The sequence below is a fragment of the Salvelinus namaycush genome, chromosome 9, assembly GCF_016432855.1.
Source record: "Salvelinus namaycush isolate Seneca chromosome 9, SaNama_1.0, whole genome shotgun sequence".
Taxonomy (NCBI): domain Eukaryota; kingdom Metazoa; phylum Chordata; class Actinopteri; order Salmoniformes; family Salmonidae; genus Salvelinus; species Salvelinus namaycush.
The window spans coordinates 23,465,584-23,483,701 of NC_052315.1; the positions used below are offsets into that span (position 1 = coordinate 23,465,584).

An 18,118-nucleotide genomic window follows, 5' to 3' on the forward strand; every position below is an offset into this window, starting at 1 on the left:
TTGAAACATGACTTTGGTGTAGGATAGGGTGAGACTGTATCTGCTGCCAAGTGTGTACTACTCTCCCACTGGTTCAAATGAACTGTCTTTGAATTTTTCCCACACTCCCCTGTGACCATTTCACAATAGTTAACCCTGCTGCTGAATTGTTCACATTAACAGGCCTGTAAAAAAGTGTGCATAAGGTTAAGTTTATACCAAAACCTGACTTAATTTTAAAGGGCAGTAGTCCTTTTTCAGTTAGGCCACAAAGAACGGGGAGTGGAAGCGAAAAAAACGAAACTGCGATAAAAAGCCTAGATAAGGGAATGACTGTGTTGTGTAGGATTGATATCAATGTTATCTATCTCTATTTTTCACTCTCCTAGCACTTCTGTTGTTTTTTTACCCCTTTGTCTCGCTCCACCAAAATGGCAGTAACAAAAAGGAGAAATAAATAAATTACCGCACAGATTATTCACGTGGAGGGTGATAAAATGTTGACGCAAAAATTAAGAAGAATATAGGGAGCTATTATTTTTTCTTCCCCTCAGTGATTGTTTTATTTTTTATATATTACAGGATTAGCATTGTGTGAAAGCTTATTTAGTGTGGTAGTTGTTGTGTTAGAGGAGATTGGACATTGTTTAACCCTTTCCCCCTCTATGTCTTTCTGCTCAGACCAAAGCCCCGCCTCCTTATGATCCACAGAGACATAGAGAGCTGCTTGGCTTAGATAAGGCTGACACTAATAGAGAGGCAGGAACACAGTGGACAGGCCTGTGTTGCCGTAGACGACAGGTTGGCGTTGCCGTAGACGACAGCAGGTCTGGTTATTGTTAGGTTTCTGCTGAGGAGCTACTCCTCCTCTCCCCTCACAACAAAGAGGGGGTGGCCATCCCCCGACACTGCTTTACATCCTAATCACTAATTGCACATTTTACATTTTAGTAATTTACCAGACACTCTTATCCAGAGCGACTTACAGGAGCAATTAGGGTTAAGTGCCTTGCTCAAGAGCACAGTGACAGATTTTTCACCTAATCAGCTCGGGGGTTCGAACAAGCATTCTTTCGGTTACTGGCCCAACGCTCTTAACAACTAGGCTACCTGCCACCCATGTTGTAATACAATAGCTCTAATTCTCAGTACTGTTTCCCTGGTTCTTATTCTCAGTAGTGTTTTCCTGGTATTTAACTAGTCTTCTCTGGTTTCTCTTCCGGTCTCTAAATGGGCTCCGTGTAATCGTTCACTCTAGTATGATATCAACCTGAATAACCAGGTGATGTGACATCCAGAAGTGCAAAGAAACAAATAGATTAATTTAAAATGAATTTCAACAGATAAGCAAACGGAAGAGAGCAGTCTCTGTCTTGGTTTAGCTCTGTCTTGATCTCTGTCTCTCTGTCTTGGTGTAGATTGCTACAGTAGGGAGACAAGTCTTTGTGTGGAGTCCTTGTGTTTCACACTTGACCCTGTTTTAAACCGTAGGTCACTTGGTGCTCCATCCCCCACCCCTGTGGCAGGGTCAGGTTTCCTCTGCTCTTTGTGCCTCTGGTCTGTGTGTGTGTCTGTGCATCAGTGTGTGTGTCTTTGCAGGCAGGTGATGGTGGCCGAGTCCTGGGAAGACAGGCTCTGTTTCAGGCCAGTTGGGGAGGCAAGAGGTGGGGTGGAGGTGTTTCTCAAATGAAATCAAATTGTATTTGTCACAAGCACAGAATACAACCTTACCATGAAATACTTACTCACGAGCGCTTAACCAACAATGCAGAGTTTTTTAAAAAAGCAAGTAAGAATTTTTTTCTAAATAAACTAAAGGAAAAATAGCAACACAATAAAAATAACAATAATGAGGATATATACAGGGGGTACCGGTACCAAGTCAATGTGCAGGGTTACGGGGTAGTCCAGGTTATTGAGGTAATATGTACAGTTGAAGTCGGAAGTTGGGTTGGAGTCATTAAAACTTGTTTTTCAACCAATCCACAAATTTCTTGTTAACAAACTATAGTTTTGACAAGTCGGTTAGGACATCTACTTTGTGCATGACACAATACATTTTACCAACAATTGTTTACAGACAGATTATTTCACTTATAATTCAGTGTATCACAATTCAGGGGGTCAGTGTCACGCCCTGACCTTAGAGATCCTTTTTATGTCTCTATTTTGGTTGGTCAGGGCGTGAGTTGGGGTGGGCATTCTATGTTTTTGTTCTATGTTTTCTATTTCTATGTGTTTGGCCGGGTGTGGTTCTCAATCAGAGGAAGCTGTCTATCGTTGTCTCTGATTGAGAACCATACTTAGGTAGCCTTTTCACACCTGTGTTTTGTGGGTAGTTGTTTTCTGTTTTGTGTTGCTGCACCTTACAGGACTGTCTCGTTTTCGTTCATTCTCTTTGTTATTTCTGTTTAGTGTTCTGTTTTAATAAAAATATAACATGAACACTTACCACGCTGCGCTTTGGTCCGATGATTCCTCATCTTCAGATGACGAACGTTACAGTCAGAAGTTTACATACAAGAAGTTGACTGTGCCTTTAAACAGCTTGGAACATTCCAGAAAATGATGCCAAGGCGTTAGAAGCTTCTGATAGGCTAATTGACCTCAAAAAGACATTAGAAAACCTCAGAAAACAAATTGTAGACCTCCACAAGTCTGGTTCATCCTTGGGAGCAATTTCCAAACGCCTGAAGGTACCACGTTCATCTGTAGAAACAATAGTACGCAAGTATAAACACCATCGGACCACGCATCCGTCATACCGCTCAGGAAGGAAACGCGTTCTGTCTCGCGTTCTGTCTAGAGATGAACGTACTTTGGTGTGAAAAGTGCAAATCAATCCCAGAACAACAGCAAAGGACCTTGTGAAGATGCTGGAGGAAACAGGTACAAAAGTATCTATATCCACAGTAAAACGAGTCCTATATTGACATAACCTGAAAGGCTGCTCAGCAAGGAAGATTACACTTCTCCAAAACCGCCATAAAAAGCCAGACTACGGTTTGGCAGCATCATGTTGTGAGGGTGCTTTGCTGCAGGAGGGACTGGTGCACTTCACAAAAAAGATGGCATCATGAGGCAGGAAAATAATGTAGATATATTGAAGCAACATCTCAAGACATCAGTCAGGAAGTTAAAGCTTGGTCGCAAATGGGTCTTCCAAATGGACAATGACCCCAAGCATACTTCCAAAGGTGTGGCAAAATGGCTTAAGGACAACAAAGTCAAGGTATTGGATTGGCCATCACAAAGCCCTGACCTCAATCCCATTTGAAAATTTGTGGGCAGAACTGAAGAAGCGTGTGCGAGTAAGGAGGCCTACAAACCTGACTCAGTTACACCAGCTCTGTCAGGAGCAATGGGCCAAAATTCACCCAACTTATTGTGGGAAGCTTGTGGAAGGCTACCTGAAACATTTGTATGTAAACTTCCGACTTCAACTGTACATGTAGGTACTGGTAAAGTGACTATGCATAGATAGTAAACAGAGAGTAGCAGCAGCGTGTGTGAAGGAATGTGAATGTGTGTGTGTGTGGCGTCAATATGCATGTGTGTGTGTCCGTGTGTGTGTCTATGTGTTGGATTGTCAGTGTAGTATGCGTGGATTTGTGGGTAGAGTCCAGTGAGTGTACATCAAGCCTGTGCAAGAGAGTCAGTGCAAAAAATAATAATAAATAATAATAAAATAAGGGAGTCAATGCAAATAGTAGGGTGTCCATTTTATTAACTATTCAGCAGTGTTATGCCTTGGGGGTAGAAGCTGTTAAGGAGCCTTTTGGTATCAGGCTTGGCGCTCTGGTACCTACAAAAGGAGGGTGGCCCGCGGGCTGCCAGTTGCCCATCCCTGTACTAGTTCATGGAATACGATATTTCAGAGTAAGATATACCTCCTTATTCTTTGCCTTTAGTTTCTTTCTCCGTCATCAATACTAAGCCCAGAGAACGTTATCCCCACACACACACGGACACACCAGTGTTTCCATTAGCCGGTAACAGCCGGCTTTTGGCTGATAAATAAAATTGGTGCCGGTCAATTGTCCCGGAGAAGAAAAAAATCCCATTTATGAAAATACCAGTTGATACAAATACATTTGACCGGTCATTCTTATCGGTCTATGGGGTTAATTTCCATAATTTAGTGGAATTAAATTGTTTGGTGTGTATTTTTGTTAGTCATATGATTCTTATTTATCACACGCGCATAGCATACAGAGTCTAGTTTATGTGGAAAATCTGTTGGAAAGTGCAAAAACTGCTGCTATAGCTCCAGTTGCTGCTGGAGTGAAATGTGCTTTTATAAGCCCAATCATTGCACAACAATTTTAAATGAAATTGCATGTTAAAAAACTGTTTTGATGGCCATATATGGATGTTAAATTGTACTTTATGGGTTGGTTATATAGGCTTCTTCTAACCCATTGCTTTCTACTACATATAATAAAACTATTAAATTATATATTAAATTATATATTATATATATATATTATATATATATATTAAAAATCAAAGTCTGTCAGAATTCCAGTCATTCCAATAAATGTTATACCCCTTGATCTTCGAGAATAGGACTTGGAAATATGGAAGTAGAGATTAGCTAAATTGTTTTACCTGAGCATAACCCCAAAACTAAGGACTTATTAGCCAGCCCTATTCTGTTGTTTATGATTTTGTTGTCATGGAGGACTGATTGGGCTTATTGATTCGAGTTGAAAAATAAATCCTGCGCTCATGGAATGGCATGCTTTGAGCACTACTGAAAAGTGCTATTTACATGTGAAAATGTATGCCATATGCTGCATTTGCTATAGGCCTATTGTTTACCTTTTTGTTGGTGACACTTTGATATCTTGATAATATGCAGCTGTTTAAAGGGAAAATCCACAGGTGAAACAATAACAATAACAAAATGGTCGCCCCGCCTCTCTTTTGGTAAAAAGCTGAGGGATGGACCTGGAGAAATGTAACCACTCTCAGATTAATAGACAGAGCTATGGATGCAAGGACTAGCCTTCCATGATATCAACATTATTGTTTTAACCATATTATGAGTCTATACAGTGTTTGTTTACATTTACAATGTTTACAAACATTGGAGAAAAACAAGCTTATATTTTGGGTTCTCATGGAGTGTGACAGTTGATTAAACTAAGCTCATGAGACATTTATAAGTTATATTCTTCAAGAATCAATGGATATATAAAATTTATAAATCCAAAAATGGATGTAGCAACTACATATTGCCCCTTTAAGTATATCAAAAGTGTGCGAGTTTGAGCATGTGTCCATTAGGCCTATGGATTTATTTATTTTATTAGCATGAATTAGATTGAGCAATAAAAGGCCAACTTTTTTATTCCATAGGTTGGGATCTGCATTGTGCAGCTGTTGCAAGAGCACATTTTTCTCTGGCTGTTCACTGGTTTCAAAAACAATGAATGATAGGCAGCTTAAACTTCTTGAATTCAACCATTATTGGGTTCAAATACACATTTAGATTGGTGAACAGCCAATCCGTAAGGCACAAATAGCTAACTGAGGGAGCAGCAGTGTGATTCACATCAATGCGTTTGTAGATATCAATAATAAGTGATATCCGTATCGCCATAGACTACACCACTGCTGTCATCCTTACCTCCAACCGTTTATTCAAGTTGGATAATCTTTGGATGCCGACAGCAGTCGCACCATTGGAAGACATAGCTTGGACTATAGCCTACAAATGCCTATTCTTGCTCTTTTCCCACGATCCATCAAACACATTTGGTGTGTCATCATAGTGGTCTCTGACTTGTAGTCAGACTACCTCAGGTGGAACAAACTTAAATGTATGCCTTTTTTCGATGCTGATTTGAATGTCATTAAGAAAATAGAGAAGTGTCCTAGATTTTTTCTCTCGCAAACATCCTTTCTAAATTTAAAAGTAATCCATGAAGTAATCATCTAGCTTTTCAAAAGTGTCTGTAATCTGATTACAATATTTTTGCTGGTAACGTAACGGATTACAGTTACCTTTTTTTGTAATCCGTTACTCCCCAGCCCTAAATAAAGGTTACATTAATTAATTAATTAATTAATTAACTCCCCATCCCTGTTTATTTCTAAACTGGTAATTGAAGCACGGTTCCCATTCACCATTCAAGTGCAACGGTAGGCAGGCTGAAGCACATCACACTTAACAATGTGAGATCGAAGCAGTATGCAGTTTGAAAACAAATACTTAATTGTGAGAAACCTTTACTATGAAGTAAATATGAAGTAAACATTTTACTTCATATTATGAGGCATGTCTCACCTTACTTCAAAGTAGCCTAGCCAAAATTAAATTTCAATGCCACTGAAACCATTAGCCTTTCTCTCATGTTCTATTGGTTTTAAAATCAACTTTATTTAATTGTCCACTAGTGAAAGGCACAATCCTAGTCATGTTAGCAACCCATGCTAGTTGTTGCTGAAATGCTAGTTGAACTGATATTTTCATCTCTTGTCACATGGAACTGCTAGCATGTGCAGTGTGCTTTTGACAGCTGTGTTTTCTCGCCAATTGCATTATTGAACAAACATTTGCGAGTAGCCTTATTGCCGTGTGCGCATTGCTGCGCTTATAATGTGAATAAATAATAGTTTATTTAAAATTTTAAGCTAAGCGTCCTGATCTGTTGCACCAGCCTCATTGCTTTGGAATAGGCTATTTCTTTCTCACACAGAACGACAAGCTGACCAATAGAATAGGTCAACTTTTGTACTATGGGGGATAATAGATTGACAGGCTAGTGATTTAGCTGTTTGTTACTCGTCTTGTTGGCTGAGGAAAAGTACATGTGGACAGTTATTCTAACATCTTCAAAGTGCACATCGGAATTTGGTAAGAAGGACGCGTACCGTTGCATCCTCGAGTTGCATGTTCTGTTAAGATGAATTACCAAAATCTAAATGTGATTTGTGTCATTCTGAGCTCCGTGGGTGGACTCCCTAATCAGGTTACACACCCAATGCATATGGGTCTGGTAAATTTCTCAAATGTCCAGTAAATTAAAATGCCGGCGGTCAAATGTCCACTTTTCCTTATGGAAATCCTGACACGCACGCACGCACGCACGCACGCACGCACGCACGCACGCACGCACGCACGCACGCACGCATACACACACACACACACACAGGACCACAATGGAAACAAGTCTTTTGACATTTTGTGTATATAATCCTCAACAATTTTGGTACATGTTTTTGTTGAATTGTGTGGTATTTTAAATGGTAAAATAAAATAAAAAAGTCACACACACTTTCCCTTTCTCCAACTCATCTTGTTTCTTTGCCCTTTCCTCTTTGTCCTCTTGAACCCCCCACTGGTCCCCTCCCCAGTGAGTCTTGTCTAAGTATTAGCAGCAGCAGCAGCAGCAGCAGCAGCAGCAGTGTCCCCTGAAGTAAAACAATCTGCTGTAATCTATCAGTGTGTTTATCAGGCCTATCTGAGAGCTGAGAAAGCCGGGGCCGGGTCCGTGGCGCCGTGCTCCCGAGCTGATAAAGTTTCAGAGTTCAGCGATGATGAATGTTAAGAAACTACACCCTCGTTAGAGAGGATGTGGACTTGGTAGAGGGAGCAAGGGACCTGGGCTGGAAAACAAAAGGCCTCGACACTAGCCACGGGTTGTGGGTCAAGCCCTTGTTTTTCCAGAAACACACTCTGTCCTGACCCTTTCCTCACTCCTGTCCTCATTTACATTTTTTTCTACACAGGGCTCACGTTCCTATCCCCCCTCTCTCTCTTACCCCCCCCCCCCCCCCCCCCCCCCACACTCTTTAAATCTATCCTTTTCCCTTATGGCCTATTCCCTAGTTTTCTTATTCAGTTGCATCTGTATCAAAGTTCTCATCTCATGTGTCTCAGACATGCTTTTGCCCTCAATCCCCTGATCCCTTTGTCCTCTCTGTCCACCTGAGCTCATCAGCAGCTTCTATCTATCACCTGAGCCATCGTGTCATGTCTCAACGTCCCCGATTACAATGCAATTGATAAGGAGGGTGGAGACTCAAAAGTGCACAGTACAAATTGCCGATAAAGCATGAGTTCCTTTACAGATATTAGCTTCTGGGGATTAAAATGGGTCCCATTCTTTAACTTAGAATTCCTAGAGCTGTGATATTTGATAAGGATATGTGTAAAACCAGCACAATTGGTGTCCCTTCAGTCTTCTGACATATTCAGAAAACTGCCTTCTTAACATATATTGTTCTCTGAGGGTTCGAAGCCATCTTTTTACCTTCATCTGCCTATAACAAGTGGCCCCCAAAAAAATGGTTGGAGTTGTTAAGAGCATAAAAGGGGGAACCATAATGATTGTAACAAAGTTCATGAGCGTATAATAGCAGTTAATGCGATGCAAGGCGCGGGCAGCTTTGTTCGCCAAAGTGTTGAGCGTTTAATAGAATCTGATAGACACGAGTCCTCGGGCCCAGAGGACGAAGGGGGGACTATGTGCTCATCAAGGAACTCTGTGCTCATCAAGGGAGCCGGGTGCGCTCTAAAGGAATAATTTGTCAATAATTGGCCGTGTCAGTCTCGTTAGACGTTTGATAATGCGGCGGTTCTTTGGGGCCGGCCCGTGAATATCTCAAATGAAACCACCAGGCAGCATGTGGCAGCAGATCTGGGCTCTCGATAGCACCATTAAGCGCTTCAGAAGTATTTTAGCTGAATTTACACAAAGCAAAAATAGATAAATAATGAAAAAGAAAGTGGAACATCAACTGTCAGGGAAGTGATACAGACTTTAAGAAATCATTTGGCAGGGTGAAAGATTTTCTGTCGCCTTATTGCCTTCTCCACCATCACTCTGGTTAATTTGCTTACTCATGCAATCGTGTGGACATGCCCTGACTTTATCTCAGTGTGTGTGTGTGTCCCACACCACCTTGGTCTTCTAAGTGTTACTGTAAGTGCTTATCCCAGCACTGTGTTATCCCAAAAATGGTTTCCAAAATGGTGTATGTAGACTGTTCAGTAGGTGTGTTTGTGTCTGATCCTCCCTGTGATCATGTCACTCACCACCGTATGGGATCCATTATCTAGTCAACTGAAAGGCCTGGCATGTTTCTAGAGATATTGTGGAATGGTTTATCTCACAAATATCTCAGAATGGTTGACATTTATCTGATTGGCCAAATCGTTCATGGTACCTCATTTCACTGACCCTCCTGCCCAATAGCGGCAAAATGGAGACTGCAATTGTAGATCAAGGTGGTATTCTTTCTATGTCTGTATATAACAGTACACAGTGGTGTGGACCAAGGTTACAGCACCAAGCTTCTATACCAATGGCTACTAATCTAGGGTTGTGCTGTACCTACGTTCTGAGTAATAAGGGCAATGTGAAAGCCCAGTAGAGATACATGGAGATCTCCCCTTAGTTTGGGGAAGGAGTCTCTCCCTGTATCAATGCAGCGATCTAACCGATAAACACTGTCAGGGCCTGGGCTTGTTTGCCCTCATGCTGTACAAAGCCACAGTGACCTTTCAGTCAACTGGTCAGACTTTGCATGTATTCCCGCTATTTCCTTTTCATGCAAATAGGGACAGATAGGTTCCAGGGAGTGGGATTTATGGCCTCACTGGTATAAATAAAGGGAGATTTTGGGGCCCAGGTGCAGTTAATGGGATGTTGGTCTGCTTGCCGATATTAGTGGATGGGACTGGTTGATAGTTTGAGTTGACTGTGCTGGCTAGAACGTGGATGGGCTAGGGTCATGGTTTGTACAGTAAGGTCTTGACATCTTTGGGTTACTTTTACCCCTCAGTCCCATTAGATTAAACTATTCTCTACAATATGGCGCATACAGGAAGGTATAGGTTCATGTATGCGCAGACTCTACATGTCTATACTCTTGGGGCTGTAACTTGGTTATGTATACATAAATGTATACATTTATAAGCGAGCTTCACCAGGGTAAAGTTTCATATTGTGAATTTCCCGCAGGTTCTCAGGTTAAGGTGTTTTTCCCCACTCTAAAACCACACTGTTTAAGTGAGTGTAATACTGGAATCCAGCATTTATTATTAATCAAAAGATAACACTTACAGTGATGAACCTGGAGAGTGGTGAGCAATGGGTTTGGCTGGGAGAAGGAAGGGGGAGGGAACATTAATATTCCCTTTCCTCTGAGAGCGCTTCTCAAAAAAAAGGAGACATCTATCGCTCTCATCCCCGTGCTTTTATTTCTCGTTCAGTTCATCTTAAATTTCCATTATTCACCACAAAAAGACAAGCCAAGTCTATTCATATGACTCTGTGACACTGATAGCCCCTCCTCTACACACACACACACACACACACACACACACACACACACACACACACACACACACACACACACACACACACACACACACACACACACACACACACACACACACACACACACACACACACTATTATTAATCATCCTTATCAGTTTCTCACATCTCCCATTTATTTGCTGTTTAATCACTAAAATAATATGGGGGGGTTAGAGGGCCCGTTGTCATGGCGACCAAATGGAAAAGGTCAGGGTGAGTTTATCTTATCAATGATAGAGAATGGTTACTAATTACAGATAGGTACTACCAGTATTCAGTCCACTGGGCCCTGCCTTAAAACACTATCAGCAATCCACACCGGCCTGATATTAAAATGATCTACAGTCATCCAGACAGACACACCTCGCCCTGGCACTGCACACCACGACAGACCAGACAAGACAGAACCAGACTTTATCAGTGCTAACTAATACTCCAAACTAATGAAAAAGCCCTGTTTAATGAGCTGAGGTACTCAGCTCAGCTAGTGACTGATGAAACATGCCTTTTTCTAGGTTATGCTCTCAGCTAAGGGTGATGTCTATCCTATTAAAATGTATAAGTATATTTATGACTAATTGCAACAATAGAGGAGTCATAGTGCCCATAATTAATGATGAAACCTAGCTTTCTGAAAGGTCACCAATTATATTGCTATATTAGAGAGGAATTTATTTAGCTAGAGAAAATAAAACACTCTAATAGTATTTTGTTTCAGCTGTAAGCTAATAATAACCTGCCTTGTTATTTTTTAATGTGTAGTATTTAGCTTTATTGTACTTTGTACTAATAACCATATCTGTATGTAAGAAACATTTGTGTAATTAAATGTGTTGGAACCACCATGTGTGATCATATTATACAGCTAGTTTCTACAGCTAGTTATCCATTGAGGTTATTTAGTAAATCATATACCATATATTCAAATGTCATGTGTTTCTGGATGTGTGTGTGTACTCTGTATGTATGCTTGTGTTTCTCTGCACTCTTCCATTTATCATCTTTGACATTTGGCTGTACTCCCCCCTATCTTCCCATCATCTGAGAAGAACACATTTTCCCCATCAGAAATCCCGTTGTGACTTTTTGCGTTTGAGGGGTGCTGATACTTCCTTTCACAACCGGGGAAGATGCATAGATGTGAGTCCATCTTCTCTGGGCTGCATTCCCTCTCCCCCTCCCCTCTCTTAACATGGATGTTATCAGAGCAGTGAGAGCTACAGTGATGCCCTGCCTCTTGAAAATACCCCCTTTCTTTGCTGCTTCCAGCCATGCAGTGGGTTGTATTTAACAAGCTAACCCCATGCTATCTCCTCTACATCTCCTCTACATGCTCCACAGAGTTATCACACTCACACTTACAGGATCTCAGTTGATTTTGATTTTATTTTAAGCCATGTGACAGAATTGATAGATAACATTTCAACTGCCATCTGCCCCTCTGCTCCCATTATTTTACTCTCTCTTTCCATTTCTCCCTCTCCCTTACCTTCTTTTTTTGCCCTTTCAATTTCTTTTTTGTTGATCTCTAAATCTGAAATTGTTGTTAGTCAGATATATACTGACATGATCCTAGGATCAAGTTACAGTTGGATTTAGGGGTGTGAATACCAGTGTTACTGTATATCCTGGTTATATGCAGCACCTCTATTTCCAGGGTTTTCTTCAGTTGTGTAGCTAGCAGTAGTTGCCTCTGTGTCCACTGCTTTATGTCCTTTTAGGATGCATAATTAAGTCATAACAATTACAAGAGAGCCATAAATTAGTGTTGTGGTTTAACACTCGGGGCTCCTGAGTGGCGCAGCGGTCTAAGGCACTGCATCTCAGTGCTAGAGGCGTCACTACAGACCCTGGTTCGATTCCAGGCTGTGATTGGGAGGGTTGGGATTTGGCCTGGGTAGGCCATCATTGTAAATGAGAATTTGTTCTTAACTGACTTGCCTAGTTAAATAAAGGTAAAAAAAAGAAGATATATAATAGACATCTCAGAAATACAGAGTTATGACTTCTACATATGGAGTGGGTTATAGAGTAGGGGGATTACTCAGCAATGGTAAGAAAAATAGTAGGCTATGGTACTATGGTGGTTTTTAAGCAAGTACATTGAGTATGCTACATTTAAAATGGTGTTAACTACACAAACACTGTAGATACAAGCCAGAACCATTTGGATATCCAAGTATAGATAGATCACAGTGATCCAATGGCTTGGGTAAAGTGTTTAGTGGGTATAAGCAGCTAGGCCATGAGTCGAGGCCTCTAATCATCTCCTATCAGGGCTGTATCAGTCTAGTCTAAACCCTATCCCCCACCACGTTCACTGGGGGTCACTTTCTCTCTAGCTTCACAGCAGCCACTGCACTTTTACTTGTTTTGGTGATCCAGATCTGGGCTGTGTTGTCTGTTTTCTCTGGGTCGGGGATATGTTTAGTCTCTTGCGCTAGCAGAAACATCTGTGGAAGTGTTTGTCTATCGGAGCAGTGGCGATGGTTGTAGGGCCCTCTGGTTGGAGAGTTAAGCCGAGGCCTCAGGGTCAACGCTCGGATAAGACGGCCGACCGAAGGCCGCAGCACTTCAGACAAAGAGAGAGGAGGAGAGAGAGACTCAGGAGGAGAAGTAGGTGCCTGGATCTCCTGCTGGTTTCTGTCAGCGCTCTGAGAGCCTTGGTGTTGGAAGAGAAAAGGGGGGAGGGGTTGAGGCTTCTCTCCTCTCTTTTCCTCTCTGCATACCATCATAATCACTCCTCCTCCCATCTTCATTCAGGCTTAAGATCAAGGAGGAGAGCAGTGAAGGGATTGTAATCATCCTCCTTTTATCAAATCTCTCACATGTTCCTTCCCACATGCTTAGGGGATGATTCGAACTTGACTCTAGGGTTGGGCCATATTTGGGGAGACTTCTTCTACGATATGCTACTCCAAATATCACAATATCCGATAGAATAATTTTGCACCATTAATGACTAAATCATTCCAGACTGTGCAATTTGTGTTTATTTCAAATATAATAGTGGCATTCTCAACCCTACTTGACTCACTCTGATGTATTCCATTGTTTGCACCTCCTAATCAAATCAAATTAAATTGTATTTGTCATATGCGCTGAATGCAACAGGTGTAGACCTTACCGGGAAATGCTTACTTACAAGCCCTTAACCAACAATTCAGTTCAAGAAATAGAGTTAATAAAATATTTACTAAATAAACAAAATAAAAAAAATCTAATCAGTCAAAGTTCCATGCTTGTAGTGGTGTTGCACTGTAAATGGATAGCACAGAGAAAGACTGGCACCAAGCTAAAGGTTAGGATATGAACCACTCAGACCTGTGTAGATTCACTTAAGCATGTGCGTAAAAGGCCATTTTAGGATCCAAGTTAGGAATTTGGCCCTAAGATCGTACATCCCTTTGTGAATAAATTCCCTTGACAACCACTTGACACAAAATTCTATGAAAATGTGTGTGAAAATTCTCATCAGTGCTCAAGGACACTTCCTATATATCATGTGAGAGTCTGATAAAGAATATGCAACAATGTCATGATAGTTATCCTTCCAGACTAGTGTAAGATTGTTGTAATGTGGTTTCGATTTTGGAAAATAACAGTCAAACTTGAGATCCACTGACCTTGTGTGTGTGAGCGAGAGGATAGGGACCCCTATACAACCCCCTAGTGATGCCAATAATAATGCCCATTCTGATTCTAATAGACACGTCTCTTTTCAATGGGGTCAGCAAGCTGTTATCTTGGCTTTAACATACAGACCCTCAGCTGGACGCTATAGACCCCAGAATCACTACCTACCTCACTAACGAGTTGTATCATTTTCTCAAACATTGTGTATGTTGGAAGCTCACATTAGATTTATGTCCATAATGTCTATATATCCCACCACATGTATATTGGACACACCTACTCATTCAAGGGTTTTTCTTTATTTTGACTGTTTTCTACATTGTAAAATAGTGAAGACATCAAAACTATGAAATAACACATATGGAGTCATGTAGTAATTCCATATGTGTTCAACAAATCTAAATATATTTTATATTTGAGATTCTTCAAAGTAGCCACCCTATGCCTTCGCAGTTTCTCAACAAGCTTCACCTGGAATGCTTTTCCAACAGTCTTGAAGGAGTTCCCACATATGCTGAGCACTTGTTGGCTGCTTTTCCTACAGTCTGCGGTCCAACTCATCCCAAACCATCTCAATTGGGTTGAGGTCAGGTGATTGTGGAGGCCAGGTCATCTGATGCAGCACGTCATCACTCTCCTTCTTGGTCAAATAGCCCTTACACAGCCTGGAGGTGTGTTGGGTCATTGTCCTGTTGAAAAACAAATGATAGTCCCACTAAGCACAAACTAGATGGGATGGCGTATCACTGCAGAATGCTGTGGTAGCCATGCTGGTTAAGTGTGCCTTGAATTCTAAATAAATCACAGACAGTGTCACACGCAAAGCACCCCCACACCATCACACCTCCTCCTCAATGCTTCACGGTGGGAACCAAACATGCGGAGATCATCCGTTCACCTACTCTGCGTCTCACAAAGACACGGTGGTTGGAACCAAAAATCTCAAAGGACAGATTTCCACCGGTCTAATGTCCATTGCTTGTGTTTCTTGGCCCAAGCAAGTCTCATCTTCTTATTGGTGTCCTTTAGTAGTGGTTTCTTTGCAGCAATTCGACCATGAAGGCCTGATTCACGCAGTTTTGTCTGAACAGTTGATGTTGAGATGTGTTTGTTACTTGAACTCTGTGAAGCATTTATTTGCGCTGCAATTTCTAAGGCTGATAACTCTAATGAACTTATCCTCTGCAGCAGAGCCAGCTCTGGGTCTTCCTTTCCTGTGGTGGTCCTCATGAGAGTCAGTTTCATCATAGTTCTTGATGGGTTTTGCGACTGCACTTGAAGAAACTTTCAAAGTTCTTGAAATGTTCCGCATTGACTGACCTTCATGTCTTAAAGTAATGATGGACTGTAATTTCTCTTTGCTTATTTGAGCTGTTCTTGCCATAATATGGATTTATTAAATAGGGATATCTTTCGTATACCACCACTACCTTGTCACAACACAACTGATTGGCTCAAGCGCAGTAAGAAGGAAATAAATTCCACAAATTAACTTTTAACAAGGGACACCTGTTAATTGAAATGCATTACAGGTGACTACCTCATGAAGCTGGTTGAAGAATCTCAAATATATTTTGATTTGTTTATCACTTTTTTGGTTACTACATGATTCCATATGTGTTATTTCTTCACTATTATTCTACAATGTAGAAAATAGTAAAAAATAAAGCAAAACCCTTGAATGAGTAGGTGTTCTAAAACGTTTGACTGGTACTGTGTATATATTTTTTTTATGTACTCTGGACTCCAACATTGCTCGTCCTAGTATTTCTATAATTTCTATATTTCTTAATTCCATTCCTTTACTTTTTTAGATTTGTGTGTATTGTTGTGTATTGTTAAATACTACTGCACTGTTGGAGCTAGGAACACATTTCGCTATACCCGCAATAACATCTGCTAAACATGTGTATGCGACCAATAAAATTGTAGTTGATCTGATTTGCATACAGAGAATGTTATTGCAAAAGGTCCCACTATCCAGTTTCTGTACACACACACTCAATTGTGAAAAATTTGAATTGGAGGGATGTGTGTGTGAGTTCGTCAGGGGGGAAGAGATGGATAGGGAGCGATGCAATATGTAGTTGATTCAACCCCCCTCCCCATGGATCTTGGGACGGTTGGAAAGTTACGATTTGTTGCTATTTTTTTATCAGGGTGCCTATCGCCTGGCTCTTCTCTTCCTGCCTGGCTTCAATAGTCCAGGGTCTCGGCTCTAGCCGCCTGGCAACTCAACTCCCCCTGGTTCTCCCCTCATGTGCTCTGCTCCGGCTGTACTCTCCGCCCGGGAGCAAATACGACCATGAAGAGGAGATAGACTGGCACACAGTTGCAGCTGCCTTTTTTACTAGTTAGGTGAAATTATTGTCAATGTTGTTGTTGGTGGTTGTGTTTATGTCTTCGTGTGTATTGTATTGTGTTGTGTGTGTGTGTGTGTGTGTGTGTGTGTGTGTGTGTGTCTATGTATTATTGGGAGAGATAGGTATCCAAAATAGCCCTCCCACATACAGACCAAATGACACAAAACCTTCTCTTAAAATGCAATTATATTTTAAACACAAGAAAATAGGCGCACATACTGTACGTTGAGGATGTCTCCTTTTGACAACACACACATTCTGACACAATGCACTTCTGATAATGAGGGAACAATAGGCTCAGACCTATAGGCTCCTATGTATATAACCTCTATGGGATAGTATCACACACACACACTCACTCACTCACTCTTTCACACACTTTCATACACTGCTGCTACTCTGTTTATTATCTATCTTGATTGCCCAGTCACTTTTACCCCTACCTACATGTACATATTACCTTAATTACCTCATACCCCTGCACATTGACTTGGTACCTGTACTCCTTGTATATAGCCTCGTTATTGTTATTTGATTGTGTTACTATTTCCTTTTTAATTTGCACATTTTTGATGACTTTTTAACTCTACATTGTTGGGAAAGGGCTCGTATGTAAGCATTTCACGGTAAAGTCTACACCTGTTGTATTCGGCGCATGTGACAAATTGTAACGGCTGTCATCCTCTTCTTCCTCTGAAGAGGTGTAGCAAGGATTGGACCAATACGCAGCGTGGTAGGTGTCCATGTTTTAATAGGGAAAACTGAACATGAACACAAATACAAATACAAAAACATGAACAAACCGAAACAGTCCCGTGTGGCACAAACACGGACACAGGAAACAATCACCCACAAAATACCCAAAGAACATGGCTGCCTAAATATGGTTCCCAATCAGAGACAACGATAAACACCTGCCTCTAATTGAGAACCAATCTAGGAAACCATAGACTTACATAAACACCTAGAATGAACACAACCCCATAAATCTACAAAAAAAACCTAGACAGTACAAACACCCTAGACGAGACAAAAACACACAAACCACCCTCGTCACACCCTGACCTAACCAAAATAATAAAGAGAACAAAGATAACTAAGGCCAGGGCGTGACACAAATACATTTAATTTGATTTGATCACGGTCTTGATAATAATGACCTTCTTTCACCAGGAGAGTGTTTGATGAGGTGCCAAGTAGGAACCGTTGTGATGTGTGTCTAGGGAGGGAAGGGACATTATTCAACATATCCTAGAGAGGGAGCATATGCTGCACTGGTAATATAAAAGCCTCATTATGATAATACAATGTCATTTCTAATCCACATTTTAAACCTGTTGAACATTACTGTTAGATGTTGCTGTTTTGATGACTGTTAATGTTTCAACAGTTATTGTTATTACAAGTAGATGAACAAGGACAGTCAAAGAAATGAAAACCCTTGAGATGTCACCAGGTCATTGCTAGGTCACACAGCTAGATGTTGCTATGCTCTTGAATATGTTACATACCAGGAACCTGTTGAATTGAAGCCGTGTGAAGTTGATTGACAAATGCAAATCCTCTGATAATGATCTGTATTCTACACCCAAACATAGGTGATCAAATCTTGTGTAATTTCCTTGCCATCACAGGATATTTTGTCATTGTGCCTTGGTGCACACAATGCCAGTTTGATGCCATTGATGTGGGGGAATATATCTCAAGGTATAAGGGGTAGTTGGTATAATGAGTGTCTTAAACAACTTGCTTCCCCACCTGCTGCCCATAAAGTGTCACATAATCTCGACTCTTGTATCTTGCC

The 18,118-nt window shown here is 41.1% G+C and overlaps 1 protein-coding gene across 3 annotated transcripts in view; it reads left to right on the forward strand.

Moving 5' to 3' along the window:
- Positions 1-18,118, forward strand: part of LOC120053871 (zinc finger protein ZFPM1-like) — a 109,444-nt gene that overhangs the window by 24,827 nt on the left and 66,499 nt on the right. The gene's annotated exons all lie outside the window — the stretch shown is intronic.